This window comes from Vulpes lagopus, chromosome 7, assembly GCF_018345385.1.
Source record: "Vulpes lagopus strain Blue_001 chromosome 7, ASM1834538v1, whole genome shotgun sequence".
Lineage (NCBI taxonomy): Eukaryota > Metazoa > Chordata > Mammalia > Carnivora > Canidae > Vulpes > Vulpes lagopus.
Window position 1 is genome coordinate 120231536 of NC_054830.1, and position 15302 is coordinate 120246837.

Below are 15302 nucleotides of genomic sequence, written 5' to 3' on the forward strand. Positions count from 1 at the left end.
AGTCTTGGGGAAAAGAATGATGGGAGATCTCTTTTAATAGAACTTCCCCGGGGGGTTTCTCTCAAATCACTCCATAAACTTTGAAATGATCACTATAAACATAAACAATACCTTTTTAAATTCTTCTGCTGTTACAATAACCTAACTGATACCATCCAATGCTGGCAAAGATGCAGTTTAAATGACTTCTAAATCATTGCCTTGTATTAGGACAGGCATACTTTTCAGGAAAGAAAGCTTAGATTATCAACTCCACAGATAAATAAAGGATTAAATCCAACTGTTGATGAATGCTAAGCAAAATGCAAAAGAAATGTTCAAATATTCTTACACATAATCCCCTCTCCAGGCACACTACTTTCTTCTCTTTTTGGGTGCACACGTGCTTCTTTGCTTTGTGGTCTTTCAACATGTCATTAGCTCTGCCTAAAGTATACTTACCTTCTTTCCCTACCATCTTATGTTTTTGCTATTTCCTTTTTCTTTAGGATTTATTTAAATGCTATGTTTTCTAGGAAGTCCTACAACTCTGGGAGTAAGGGTTGAGCCCTATGTATGTATGTCTGTAGGACATCCATTTCCCCATTCAAAGTACTGACCACTCTGTATCCTGGTCTGTACACCTCTACTGAAGAAAGCTTCATCAAGACAGGAATGGTAATTGCTGCCTTCTTAGTATGCCAGGAACAGTATTTGACTTCGCTTTCAAAAGGATACTTTGAATAAATTAATTAATATACTTAACATTGTAGAAATTGTCTCTTCTCCATATACTAACTGGTTGTACCCTTGCCTGGTGTTAGGGTTTCAAAATTTAACTATCTCGGGGATCCCTGGGTGGCGCAGCCGTTTGGCGCCTGCCTTTGGCCCAGGGCGCGATCCTGGAGACCCGGGATCGAATCCCACATCGGGCTCCCGGTGCATGGAGCCTGCTTCTCCCTCTGCCTGTGTCTCTGCCTCTCTCTCTCTCTCTCTGTGACTATCATAAATAAATAAAAAAAAAAATTTAAAAAAAATTATAAAAAACAAAACAAAACAAAAAAAAACAAAATTTAACTATCTCAGTAAAGTAATAATAGATATGGATAGATTTATTCTCTCAGACATGGATCTGGGCAGAGTGATACATTATCTATAAATAAATAAATAATTCCACAGTTAGGTTAAACAAAATATGTAAAACTCAATAAACACAAAGATGCTCCTAGGCATCTTGTTTATCAGACTTAAATATCAGATGTATTCCAAATGCTCAGCATTAGGGGATTATTTAAATAAATTATAGTGTGGCACCTGAATGGAATAATATGTAGCCAATTGAAATGGTGTTTAAAAAAAAAAAGATGGCTGAGGAGACTATCACAACATAGAAAAACCATATACAAAACATGCCATAACTAATTACAAAGTAAGACACTAAACTGTACAGACATCATTATTTTAACTATACGAAAACATGCATGTGAAAAAAAATAAAAAGAATGATCACATTAGAATGGTTGACCCTGGGTTATTTTCTTCTTGAGCCTGCAATGTAAATTCATGGGTTTATGTTACTTTTACAATTAAAGTATGTAACAAAGATATTGTGACTTCACATGCCAATTATGTATTCTGGGTAACAAGAGTCTGAGTAACTGTTATAGTTGAAAGTTTAAAACTTACTGTTCTAAGACTGGAAACTGCTATTGACTGGATAAAAGTAGACATTTTACTTCATGTAATAAACTAATAGAAAATAAATTACTCATCTAATAACAAAGGTTTCTTTTGCAGAACTCATTTTATCCAACTAAATGAAGGCAGTTGCATTACTTCCCAAGCCAAGAGGAAAGCACAACTGGAAGGTGGCAGTTTGAGTCACAGTAGGAAATGCTAGGGCAGGTGTAGGTCTTCTCTGATCTTGCTAACCAGAAACGCTAAATTTTCACATGAAACACCTGAATTATTGAGTGCCAAAAACGCAGAAGAGATGTAAAGGTAGAACAAGCAAATAACTAAACCAGGCAGTGTTTCATAAAGGAATTACCATGCCAGGCCTTGGCTCAAAAGCAAAAGTCTTTTTGTGAAGGGTTCACAGCTTCTATTAAATGCACGGTCAATCACAAAAACAAAACCCATCTGTTTGAGATTAACATTTGTAATAAACATTTTAAAGGAAGGAATGTGGAAAGCAAATATATATTGTGAAACAAAATCTACACTCCTGGGATAAGTAATACTTCCTTTAAAAGAACTTCAGGGCTTCAAAACTCATTCCTTACACCAAAAGAAATAACAATTAGATGCAGAACAGCACGTTAGCAGAGGCATATTCAGTTTTTGAGAAGGAAGAATATTAAGCCAAAAAACATGCACATGCTCCCACTATATGGAATGCCAACCCCCCCTTAGATGCCTGACAAGAGAAAATATATATATGTGTAACTTGAGTATATTCTAAAAATTAGAAACACAAATTATGTATTTTAAAACCATGGCTTAGATATTTTAAATTGTTTGGCTACCTTAAGAAGTTATTTATCGAGTACTTCAACAGAGAATCATGACTTGCTCACTTATATTTGGACAATGGCATTAAATAAATGTATAAGCATATATTCAAAAAGATGTACTTGAAAGAGCGAGGCTAGGACATATTAAAGACTAAATTGGGAGTTGTATATTTTCCCATTTTACTCCAATATTTTTATGGCTAAATTTCACGCATATGGACACATACTATACTAGATACTTAGCAAGTAGAAAAAAAATCCCTGTTTTTTTATACTCTTGGTTTTTTTTAAGTTATTGCTGTTTTTAAATATCTGTGTTGAGAAATATATTTTAATAAATCTATCCAGTTCAGAAAAAGTATCCTCTTGGTCAATGTTGAATGATCTGGAGCTGTGCTATACAATACAAGAACCACTAGCCACATATAGCAAGTGAATATAAACATAAATTAATTAAAATTAAATGTGACATTTAATTCATTTCAAGTACTCAATAGCCACATGTGGCTACCATATTACCTGGCTCAGATTATAGAAATTTCTCATCACAGAAAGTTCTGTTAGATAGCGCTGGTCTGGGGCCAGTTTGAAAGAGGAACTACTTGATAGAAATCTTGGACTGGGGGCCAGTAAAACTTTAAAGAATGGGTTTTGAGATCTGAAGAGTAGAAGTGAAAGCTGCACTGTAGAAAGGAAGTTAGGGCCTTACTTTAGGAAAGAGGGCCTACTGGTTATAGAAATGTCTGGAGTATTTTTAGAAACACAGACACCTACCATTCACTGTGAAGTGCTCCATCCGATTCCACCCTTATGCGTGTTCCAAATCTTTGAGAAATTCTCTACACACTGCCTTGGGTCAGTAGTATTTAGGCAAAAGTCAGTGTCATATAACGCACCTGTGATGAGAGGAAATTAAGAATTCAATAGAAGTAGGATTTTAAGATCAAAGATAATCAGATCTCTCATCAGAGTCAGAGGTAAGATTAGTGATAATCCCCTGGTAATCTCCAACTTGCCCCCAAGTAAGAATCTCCAGAGAGGGGTTTGCATGAACTATCATAGGTGATCCTAACTGATTCTGGATTATTATTATCATTTTTTAAGATTTTATTTATTTATTCATGAGAGGCACAGAGAGAGAGAGGCAGAGACAAAGGCAGAGGGAGAAGCAGGCTCCATGCAGGGAGCCTGATGTGGGACTCATCCTAGGACTCCAGGATCATGCCCTGGGCCAAAGGCAGGCGCTAAACCGCTGAGTCACCCAGGGATCCCCGGATTCCGGATTATTTTGATTAATCGAGACAGAGGCTACACATCTATGAAAAAAAGTATACATTACCATTCCTTTGTCTTTATTTTCTGAAAGATAATAAATACTTTATTAGGCATTAAGATGGATAGAAAACCCAAATGCATTCTCTATTTATCTAGCTCAGGAAAGGCTTAGGTTAAAAAGAGCTAGAGATCATTTTTTTGAGGGGGAAAAATTTATTGACTGACGATAAGAGATTGATTTGGAAACTTCCTCTTAGCTTTATGTTCTCTCTGTCTGCTCCTTGTTACCAGTTTCAGAAGCATTCAAAATAGAGAAGGCCTTCCTGCAGATCCTACTTTTTGAGGTAGGTGTTCATAAGATTTCCGGGTTGTCAATAGCAGAAAGGCCTTTAGCTTTTTGGTTGGGCTCAAGAGTGACTGTTCTTTTGTTTTTCAAAGACCAATAACATCCACCATATTAAACAGGAATTTCATGTTTATTTGTGGATTTTTTAAAAAGTCTTTTGGTCAGCCCTGCAAATAATACAGGCTTCCAAAATTAAAGGAATACCAAAATAACTATGGCATTTCCTCAGTTGAACATAATGGTTTCTTCAGAGCAGATTTGCTGCATAAACACTGAGCATTTTCTTTCCCTCCAGTAACATCTGTGAACAAGTTTACCCCTTCAGAAAACGAAGGACTAATAGCTATGTCCAGACATGGGTGGGCACAGGTGCTTCAACATGTACTTCCACAAACACATCCCAGTCCTGACAAGTGGGCTATTTCTGAAGGAGCCCTTCAGACCTCAATCACCTGGTGTGTTTGGCCAGAGAGAAGGGCAATCTGCTGGCAGCGATGTCAGCAGCAGCATCGAAAGGGACTGACTTTTTACTGGCAGAGTGCATTCCCTGAACATATTGACTCTCTGAACAGAGAACATCAGCCCAACAATTTATTAAAAGCAATTGTGTGTTTCCTAGGTCTAGCCAAACATTTGGTGCATGTTATACAACCCTCCAAGCCCAAATTTCAGTCCTACTTCTTTTAAGAAAAGCTTCCCCAACTAGCCTAGATTAAAATGAACCTCAAATTTCTCATGACTATTGTCTGGAATGTTCACTGGACACTTAACCAGGCACTGCCTAATGAGAAGTACCTCTTCCATTTGTAATGAAGTTATTTTAAGTTTACATTCTATTTATTTTCTTATTTAAAACTTGTACTCTTTACCTCCAGCAACATCTCATACACTTGAAGACAAATGTCTTGCTTTTTATATTTACTTGTTTGTTTGCCTAATGATACTTAGCATGAGAGATTATACCTAATAGGCCTTAATATATTTCTGTTGATTTGAAAATAGAAATTTAGGATGGCAATTTGGAAAAAAAGCATAAAACTCCTAGCTCCTTATAAAAAATCATTTTGGGTAGCAAGTAGCAGCAAGATGACATTTGTCCAGCACTCTGGTGGTATGAGAGGGAAATAAATTTAATTTTTATTAAAACTGAGGAGTTGGTGGGTATGTAAGAAAGAACAAATGATGCATGTATAAGAAGTTTCAGAGCAATCACCTGAAGTGCTACCTGAAGGAAGCCTACTGAATCCAGCAAATACTTGAATGAATATTACTTCACTTTATCACCAATCACCAAGCTAAAAATCAGGCCTTCTTCTCTGTTTTCTAATATCCACTCTTTAGATGCTGATTATTTCATAATAGTCTGTTAAAATATTTTTTCCATTTAAAATTTTTTATTATTTATCCATTATTAAATTTTGAGTGTTACTTACAAATTTTGGATACAAGTAGTGCTTTATCAGATAAATGATTTATAAATATTTCCCCCAGTCTATGACTTAATTCTCCTAAAAGTGACTTTTGAAGTTTTTAATTTTTTCAAGTTTTTATTTAAATTCTAATTAGTTAACATACAGTCTAATATTAGTTCCACATGTATAATTTAGTGATTCAACACTTCCATACAACACCCAGTGCTCATCACAGCAAGTGCCCTCCTTAATTAATCCCCATCACCTATTTCCACCATCCCCCCACCCACCTCCCCTCTGGTACCCATCAGTGTGTTTTCTAGAGTTAAGAGTCTGTTTCCTGGATTTCCTCTCCTTTTTTTTTACCCCTGTGATTCATTTATTTTGTTTCTTAAACTCCACAAATGAGTGAAATCGTATGGCATTTGCCTTTTCCTGACTCATTTTGTTTAACATAATACTCTCTAGCTCCATCCATGTTGTTGCAAATGGCAAGATTTCATTCTATGTTATAGCTGAGTAATATTCCATTGTGTGTGTGTGTATATATATATGTGTGTGTGTGTGTGTGTGTGTACAGTACATCACTATTCATATATCAGCTGATGGACATTTGGGCTATTTCCACAATTTGGCTACTATAGATAAAGGTTTTTAATTTTGATAGAGTCCAATTTACTGATTTTTGTAGGGGGGGGGCATCTGCTTTTGGTGTTTTATCTAATATCTTTGCCTAAACCAAGATCTAAAAAATGCCTCTCCAGTGTTCTTTCCTGAAAAAAATTTATAGTTCTAGAGTATACATTTGAGTTCATTTTTGTATGTGGTGTAAGATATACATTGAAATTTATTTGTTTGTGTATGGATAGTCATTTGTTCCAGCACCATCTGTTGAGAAGATAATTTGAATTGTGTTTGTATCCTTTTGAAAACCTACCATAAATGTGTGGGTTTGTATCTGGACCCTCGACACTGTTTCACTGATCAGTTTGTCTATATTTAAACCCATACCATATTGCCTTGTTTTCTGCAGCTTTATAAATCTTCAAATTGGGCAGTGTTTGGTCTCCTACTTTGGATCCTCTTTTTCAAAATTGTTGTGGCTGTTTTAAGTCTTTTTCATTTCCATATGAATTTTAGAATTGACTTCTTCACTTCTACAAAACTGCCTGCTGGGATTTTTTTTCTCTTTCTTTTTTTAGATTGAATGGATAGTTGACCTATACACAAATGGGGAGAATTAACATCTTCACAATATCTTAACATCTTTTAACTCATGATCAAGCAATATCTCTCCATTAATTTCAGTCTTCTTTAACTTCTCTCAACACTGTTTTAGAGTTTTCAGGACTTGTATATTTGTTGGTACATTTATCCCTAAGTGTTTCATGTTATCTAATATTGGAAATGACATTGTTTTTATAAAATTTTGATCAATTATTACTACCATATAGAAATACAATTGGTTTCCATATATTCATTATCCTGCAGCCTTGTTAAACTCACTTATTACTTCCATAAATTTTAAAAAAAATTCCAAGAGGTTTTTTTACAAAGATAATCATATCATCTGTGAATACAGTTTTATTTCTTCCTTTCCATACTGGATGTCCTTATTGTCTTGCCTTGATGAATTGGTTGGATACATTAGTATAATGGTGATTCAATTTGAATCAGTTCATATTGAATATTGATTCAATATGGTGACAGGAGACATCCTTGTTTTTTTTCTTGGTCTTTGTGGAAACTCATTATTTTACCTTTATGTGAGATGTTAACTGTAGTTTATTTGTTTGCTTGTTTTTTCTCAGGTTGAAGAAGTTCCCTTGTATACCTGGTATGCTGAGAGTTTTATTTTTTGGGTTTTTTTATTTTTATTTTTATTATTTTTTTCAATCAGGGATGGATATTGGAATTTTCAGATGACTTTCCTGTGTCTATTCAGTTGATCATACATTGTTTGTTTTGTAGTCACAAATTTTTGATTGTTTTCAATATTTCTCTGCCTTCTTTGGAATTAACTATTTTTCTGATTCTAATTTTAACTCCTTTTTTCTGCTTATTACTTAAAATTTTTTGTTTTGTTATTTTAATTGTTCCTTTCAGGTTAATAGAATGCACCTTCTACTTAACACAATCCACTGTCAAGTGATATTATGCCATTTTGTGTATAGTTTAATAATATTATAATAATATACTTCATTTCCCCATCTTTGGTCTTATACTATTGTGTTCACACATTTTTTTACACACGTATTTTTGTTTAAATACTCATTACCTTTTAAAGATATTTAAATAATTTTCTTAAATCTTACATATTTGTTTCTACATATTTGCACCTTTTCTAGTGCTCTTGTTTTGTATAACCATGTTCCCAGTGCTACAATTTTCTTTCTTTCTGAGGGACTTGCTGTAAAGTTTTATACAATCCAGGTCTGTTGGTGATGAAGTTTTTCAGCTCTTATACATTTAAGAATGTCTTTATTTTGCCTTCATTTTTGAAAACTATTTTGACTGAGTATAGAATTCTAAATTGGAAGGGTTTTTTTCTTCCAGAACCTCACAGATGTTCCATTGTCTTCTTACTTGCATTGTTTCATTAAGACCTGGTCTTTGTTCCTATGCAGGTAAAGTTTCTTTGTCTGGCTCTCAGAAAGAGTTCTTATCACAGATTTTTGTGCAATTTGGCTATGATTATGATTATGTGGTTTTCATCATGTTTTTTGTGATGAGATTTGTTGAGTTTCTTGGAGCTGCCAGTTAGAATCCTCATGTGTACAACTGACTCTTAGAGGAAATGTGTGATGAGTCATTACTAAGCATCCAAGGAAGGGCATCAAATGTTTCTTCATCCTCAGTGAACAGCATCTATGAGCTGAAGAAACCTTTTTCTTGCTGGTGTTGACCACATCTCAGAGCATAACTTCTGTGTCATTGTTGAGGAAACTATCTGTCCTTGTTTGACTGGGACATTCCTGGTTATGACACATAGTTTTGAGCTAATTACTAATAAACTCCTTTTCACTTTTAAAATTTTGCAGTTTGAAAATGAAGTCTAGGGTCACCTAAACTATTATTATAAGAAAACCCAAGTCCCTTTACTTTCTTTTTTTAAAAGATTTTATTTATTCACTTGAGAGGGAGACAAGAGAGCATGGGGGGTGTGGCAGGGAGCAGAGGAAAAGTGACAAGCAGACTTCATGCTGAGCAGGCAGCTGGGGCTGATGTGGGGCTTGATCCCTGGACCCTGAGACCATGACCTGAGCTGAAGTCAGATGCCTAACTAACTGAGGCACCCAGGTTCCCCCTCCTTTATTTTCTTTGCTAGCAGTTCTCTCAGTGTCAGGCAATATGCTGATAGATATTCCTCATCATCTTTTTGGCTTCATGGTGTCTGTGTGATTGAGAGAATGCTGGCTCACGCATGCTTCTGTCAATTTCTCTTTGGAAAAGACCCAAGGAAATGACTGTCACATTAAATGAGGAAACACCCATCTGTGGAACTGTTTTCTTTGTCTATACTTTAATGGGCAAACAAGACCAAGAAGACATTATTAAAGCTACTTTGTGACTGACACTTGATAGAGATGCATGAAGTCAGTAGCAATAACTGAGGGAGGTGCTTTGGGCAAACTCACAGAATCTTGCACCCTGCAGTGAGGTTTGCAGAAGGCAGGCAAACATGAAGGCATCTGAACAAATGCTATTGAGAAAGACTGTCCTCCTCCATGGTTCAAAGGCTGCATTAGCTTCCCCTTATATCCAGATGTCATTGTGGGCAGAAAGAAAGGGAAAAGAAATCTTGAAAGTGAAAGTTAGTCTGGACAAACATGTTTGAATGTTAAGAGAATAATGTGCCTTTAATTGGCAAGTGCAATTATTTTTCTGGCATCAGCAGGATTAGGGTTGCCAAGGCAAGATGAGAATTTTAAAGAACAAAGAAACTACATTTGTTGTAGATTTGAATCTTGGTGTGTACTTTTCAGTCCCTTCCCTCACTGCATAATACATGCCTAACTGTTAGTGATCATCTTTGGGGCAAAGTTCTCCAGAGAAAGCCTGGTTCTCGAGGGTGACTCAGATTCCCCAGTCTCCTGAAGTCAGAACCTAGAGCCAGAGCCTAGAGCACCAAGGCTACTCCCCTCTCTGAGCAACTGATGTTGCTGCCTTGGGCATAATAAGAATCTCCTGGAACAAGTAAACACAGCTCACAATGCCCTTTGTTTGATCAGTTCACCTTCTTCTCACACTTTCTCCCACATAGGAGAGGACAAAAGAACTAGACTCTTACTCTGTTTCCTCTTCAAACATGAATAGCATACATGAAAGACACAAAGAAAGTTTATGGAAGTCTAGTCCCTTCTGTTAGTCTTATAAAAATTCTATATAGGATATTTATGAAAATAACAAAATGCACACTTAATTTTTGGCTTCTAGTTGGTTCTGTCCCATACAGTAGAAATCCTGATGCAGTCTAGATCAACAGTTGTTTATTCATTTAAGAATTCAGTTCAAACACTTATTTATAAAAATTATACTTAACCTTTAAACTTATATTTCAAATTAAAAATAGAAATGTATTCACTGTTTATGAAAAAGCATGCAGATTTATTTACAATCCTTTGATGTATAGCCAATAGGTCAAATGATGGAATACATGCTGTTTTTTTAATAACCCACTTCATCATGCATCATCTATAGTTTCCAATTTTTCTTTTTTTTTAGGTTGATTGAGATTTTGAAGATGCTTGTAAAGCAATCTGAGTGTAAAAGCCTTCCAGAGTAAAATGATTCTCTCCTCTTCCATTTTTTTACCCTAATTGTCTACATGTAATTCAACAGCAATTCTTAGTGATTTATCTCTATCAAGTGTTTTAAGTTTTCAACTTAATTTTCATATGAACAATGATTTCCCTTTTTTTACTTTAATTAATTTATGTAATAATTTATAAGTTAAGGTTGTAAGTACAGCTGACAAAACAGACTGGAGAACAAATACAACTATTGTTTACGGGTAAAAGCTTACCTTGGCAGGTAGGAGCTTGGTAGACAGAGAAAAGCCTGCTGTTAGTAAACATTCAGTAAGTCATGGGCACTGATGAGTGTGCTTTACACAGAGGAAGGTAAAACACTGGTTAGTATAGCCCCTGGATGAAGTAGTCATAAACTAATAAAGTTTTTTACAAAACCATTCTTGGTAAACTTACATTGCATTACATAAGCAATTTTTTAAAAAGATTTTATTTATTTATTCATGATACACACATACATAGAGAGAGAGAGAGAGAGAGAGAGAGAGAGGCAGAGACACAAGCAGGCTCTACGCAGGGAGCCCGATGCAGGACTTGATCCCGGGACTCCAGGATCGTGCCCTGGGCCAAAGGCAGGTGCCAAACCGCTGAGCCACCCAGGGATCCCACATAAGCAATTTTTTAACAGTGTCCACCAGCAGCAATCTTTGTTAACAAAGTCAACTGGGCTTTTATTTACTTGCTTTGTACTGTTCAGAACAGGTACTCTTCCTACAATGCTACTGTGACTTTTTTATTATTGTCTCTATAATCTCTTTCCCACCTGGTCTTCTCCTTTGAAATAATGAGTAAGTTCTGCTTCTTGTATGTACATAGGGAGCTCTTAGCTGAGCTTTCTGAGTTATCTCCATCCTGCTTTTCTGGGACTTTCCTAGTTTTCCTGCCAAGATTTTCCCCACATTTTTATCTACTGCCTGGATCAGCCCTATTCCATCTTCTAAACTTGAGTTTTTCAAAATGTTTACAGTTGGTGAGGCAGGGGCACCCAGCCATCAGATTAGGGGATTGCTTAATGCTAGGAGAGGGTCATACAGACTCTCTGCTGGACTACATTTCAACCTTTTAGTTCCTGGGTCACGGGGAGATCCGAGTCAGAGGCAGCAGGAACACAGTCGAGAGGCTTACAACAGCAGCTATGCACCTACAAGCATCTTAATATTTTATCAACTATAGCAAAAAGTTATATGTGCTGAGTGAATATAAGCTAACAGACTACAGAACCTTCTTACAATTCTAAGGCACTTTCATTTTATATATACATAAGCATACAAATATATACCCACACTAACGTCACTCCCCAGAATTGTTTCTATTGGCAAATTGTAACATTAGGAGTTGTTAAAAAAAAGTCAATATGGCCATTTAAGTATATAAAAATAATTATTTTTAGATTTCCCATCATAGAGGTCCAATATTAACAATTCTACTCTGAGAGTGGTGATAATTAGAACATATTCTTGCTTCTGATGGAAAACTTTAAAATTGAAATGGTTTTTTTTTGAAATGGTTTAATTTGGGGTTCATTAACAGCCTCGATCTAATGAAATCATCCATATATTCTAAATTCAGTGATATAAGTGAGAAGAAAAAAAAGAGTAATGGGAGCTTTAGAATTTCTCTCTATTTGAGTAGAAGTTAGAGCTGATTGTATCAAAGATCTAATAGTACTTTTTAGGGTGAAATACCACTTCTGCTCATGCTTCACTTGACTAGAAATACTAAGTTCATGATAATTATCCTTTATGGAAAATCTTGTATTTTTCATTAAAAAGTGTGTTTGTTCTCAAATATTTGTAAGATAAGTAGATATGTACTCACGAGGTGGCTTTGAAATAACCCATTAAAGGAGTGGGGGCCATAGATGTAGTGAGACTGGCCATGTTTAGTAAATGCTGACATTGGATGTGGGTGCTTGGGAGCTCATCCTATTATTCTACTTTTATTGATGTTTTAAATTTTCCACAAGAGAAAGATTTTTTCCTCTTCCATTTTTTTGATTTTACTTCAGGCATAATCCTACTTACACTTCTTTTTTTTTTTTTTTTTTTTTTTTTCCTACTTACACTTCTAATTCATTTTCTTAAAATGGAAAAGAAAAGATCATTGGAATAGCTTGTATTCAGTTAAAATGCAACCGATCCTAAAATAATGAGCCACATCTGCTTTCCCATAGCCACATCTGCTGTCATTATTTATAATTTACTTATGGTATTTATTTTTACGGTAATTGGAAAAATTATCTTGGGCTCATTATCACAGAGTTAACAAACTTCAGAGTATTTCTGTTCAAAATTCATTTAACAAATATAAATGGAATACCTCCTGTGTACCAGTAGCAGTGTGGTAGGCACTAGGGTTATCTGTGGTAAATAAATAGATGTATTTTCAAAATCTTAGTGTGAGAAATAGATATTTGTTAAATCTGTGCTGGATTTTATCTATTTTTCTATTGGAAGAATAAGGTGTACAGAATGCCTTATCACAATTTTCCCAACATTTGGCTTCTAATAGGAAATATACTTTTTATAAGATTATCATATTTTCACATTACTTTCAAATTAATGTCTATAAATAGCTTCTTATCAAAGTGGGACAAGTTGATAAGATAAATTAATTAGCTTTTGGCACTGGCCTGCTAACATAAAGAAGGTGAAAATATTAATTGTAGAATAGTACAGTGTAAAAATATTTATAATTTGGTGAGGAAGCTATTGTCAGGTCTGGGATTTGATTTTACCCCCACTTACACAGTAATAAATGAGCCTGTTGCTGTTTCATTTCATGAACGCTGGCTGAAGATTTGAGATCCTGCAAAAATACAGGACTCTTTGGCTCATGGCACAACAAGCAGCATGAGCTTCAGCATATTTATACTGGCTCCCCTGCCCCCAGGTTCCCCAGCATGACCCAATATGCTCACTATGTTCAGTGCATACAGTGGGTTTGCATCACTGCTAAAGAACAATGAACTTGGAAAATCCACTATTTTTTAAATAAAGTATTTATTTATTTATTTATTTATTTATTTATTTATTTATTTATTTATGAGAGAACAAGTAAGAGGGAGACAGAGAGAAAGAGAAAGAAAGGGATACTACAAGTGGGGGGAGGGAGAAGGACAAGCCCAATCCATGCTGAATGTAGAGCCTGATATGGGGTTTGATCTCACGACCTTCAGATCACAACCTGAGCCAAAATCAAGAGTTGTAAGCTTAACCAACTGAGCCACTACTTTTTAAACAAATGGTAAGCAAGCCTGTTCCTTGTCTGGGGGAAATACACATACCTCATTGTCTCAGAAGAGACTGGAAGTTCAGTTCTGTCCTGGACTAGAAACTAGACTACAGGGCATCTGCACTCACTCCCAACTCTGGTATGCTAAGGTCTCGGATTGAAAATTGTGCTTTCCTGTTGAGTTATAAGAGTTTCTAATTCAATCACCATTTTTAAACAGGCTTATGAAGATAGTTTTTTTCAGTAATAAATTTCATGTGATTTCTGGTTCTGAGAACCTCATTCTGCCTGAGGCCAAAAAGTTAAGACAAAATGAGTAAAATTCAGCGACTTCACAGATATTGTAGTTTAACACACAATCAGACTGGGATGCCCTCCCCCTTTCCCTGGGGTTTGAAGCTCCTGTGGCTGGCACAAATGTGGTAGAATGAGTGAGCATGGGGATAGGAAGACATTCACTTCCTGATATGCTTAGGACAGAGGCTGGCTGCCTATTCCACATGTCACTCTTGTCATGTACAAACAGGCCATATGCAAGATCTCCTTGGATCAACAGTGAAGTCATGAGAAAAAGAGGAGAGCACAGAAGGTAACACAAGAATTACCCCACCACAGAAAGCTAATCAAACATTGCTTCATGATTAGAAGTGCTAGGGTGAGGCATGGAAATAAGGAACCCAACTCTTGTGAAATTAAGTCACTCATCTTCAGGTTTCTTTCCTCATATGGGAAGCCAGGCATTCATGTGCAGTTGGACCTAACACGCTTATAACAGAGCAGAATCTAGAAAATAAGCTCCTGAACGTTACTCTCAGTGACCAGGAGAGGGCACCGAGCACAAATGAATGAAAAAATCCAGGCAACAGCAAACAGCATCCTCTTGGACTCTACTACCTGCACTTTACAGATCAATTTATTTCATGTGTCCACAGCAAACTGCTCTTAATCTAAGGACAATTGTTACACATTCTTCTTGATGACAGTTCGGTACTATATATCAGGTGGCCAAGATTCTCATATCCCCATATAGGGCACAGAAATAAGTCTATATGAGTAAAAAATAATTTCAGTGGGAAGAATTTATTTTTGGAGACAGTTTCCCAAAATGAACACTTTAGAGGAATTAAAATGTGTTTAAGGAATCTTTCAGAAGAGGGGAAATATACTTATTACTTATCCTTCCTGTATGGAAGGATATCTGATTTATTCTCCCTCCCATTTCTTACACACACATATGTGGTTTGGCTCAGACTGTGAGCTCAAAGAATTCACTGCTGAACACATGAAAACAGGGGACATAATATTATTATATCATAAAACAAAATGGGATGCTATATCTGCACCGCCCCCCCACCCCCACCCCAAAAAAGAAACCTGAATTCTATGTATTTCTTTTTAGGTATTGCACAGACATAAACAACAATAAATTGACCAACCATAATCTTCAGGTATGTAATTTTCTTTCTTCCCAAAGCAGACACTCCCTGGGAAAATACAAATAAGTTCTAATTGCAAAGCCCTTCAACACAAAAAGAAAGTAGGCCTCCTTGACCAGAGCACAAAATAATCTTTTCCAAGAGGACTTGAATGAGCATCTCATGATCCAAGGAAAAAAATACATACCAAGACTTTTTACTACTTTATTTTGTTTCATTTTCAAATACTTTTTATAGCCATGGAAAAAAACATATTGATGAATTGGTTTTTCCAAAACAAAACCATTATGTCT

General features: G+C 35.8%; 1 protein-coding gene across 1 annotated transcript in view; it reads right to left on the bottom strand.

Moving 5' to 3' along the window:
• LOC121495445 (zinc finger protein 474) overlaps window positions 1-15302 on the bottom strand; it is a 106418-nt gene that overhangs the window by 67055 nt on the left and 24061 nt on the right. Inside the window, exon 3 of the mRNA XM_041762915.1 lies at window positions 3270-3391. The gene's annotated coding sequence lies outside the window, so the exon portion shown is untranslated. The remainder of the gene's footprint in view (window positions 1-3269; window positions 3392-15302) is intronic.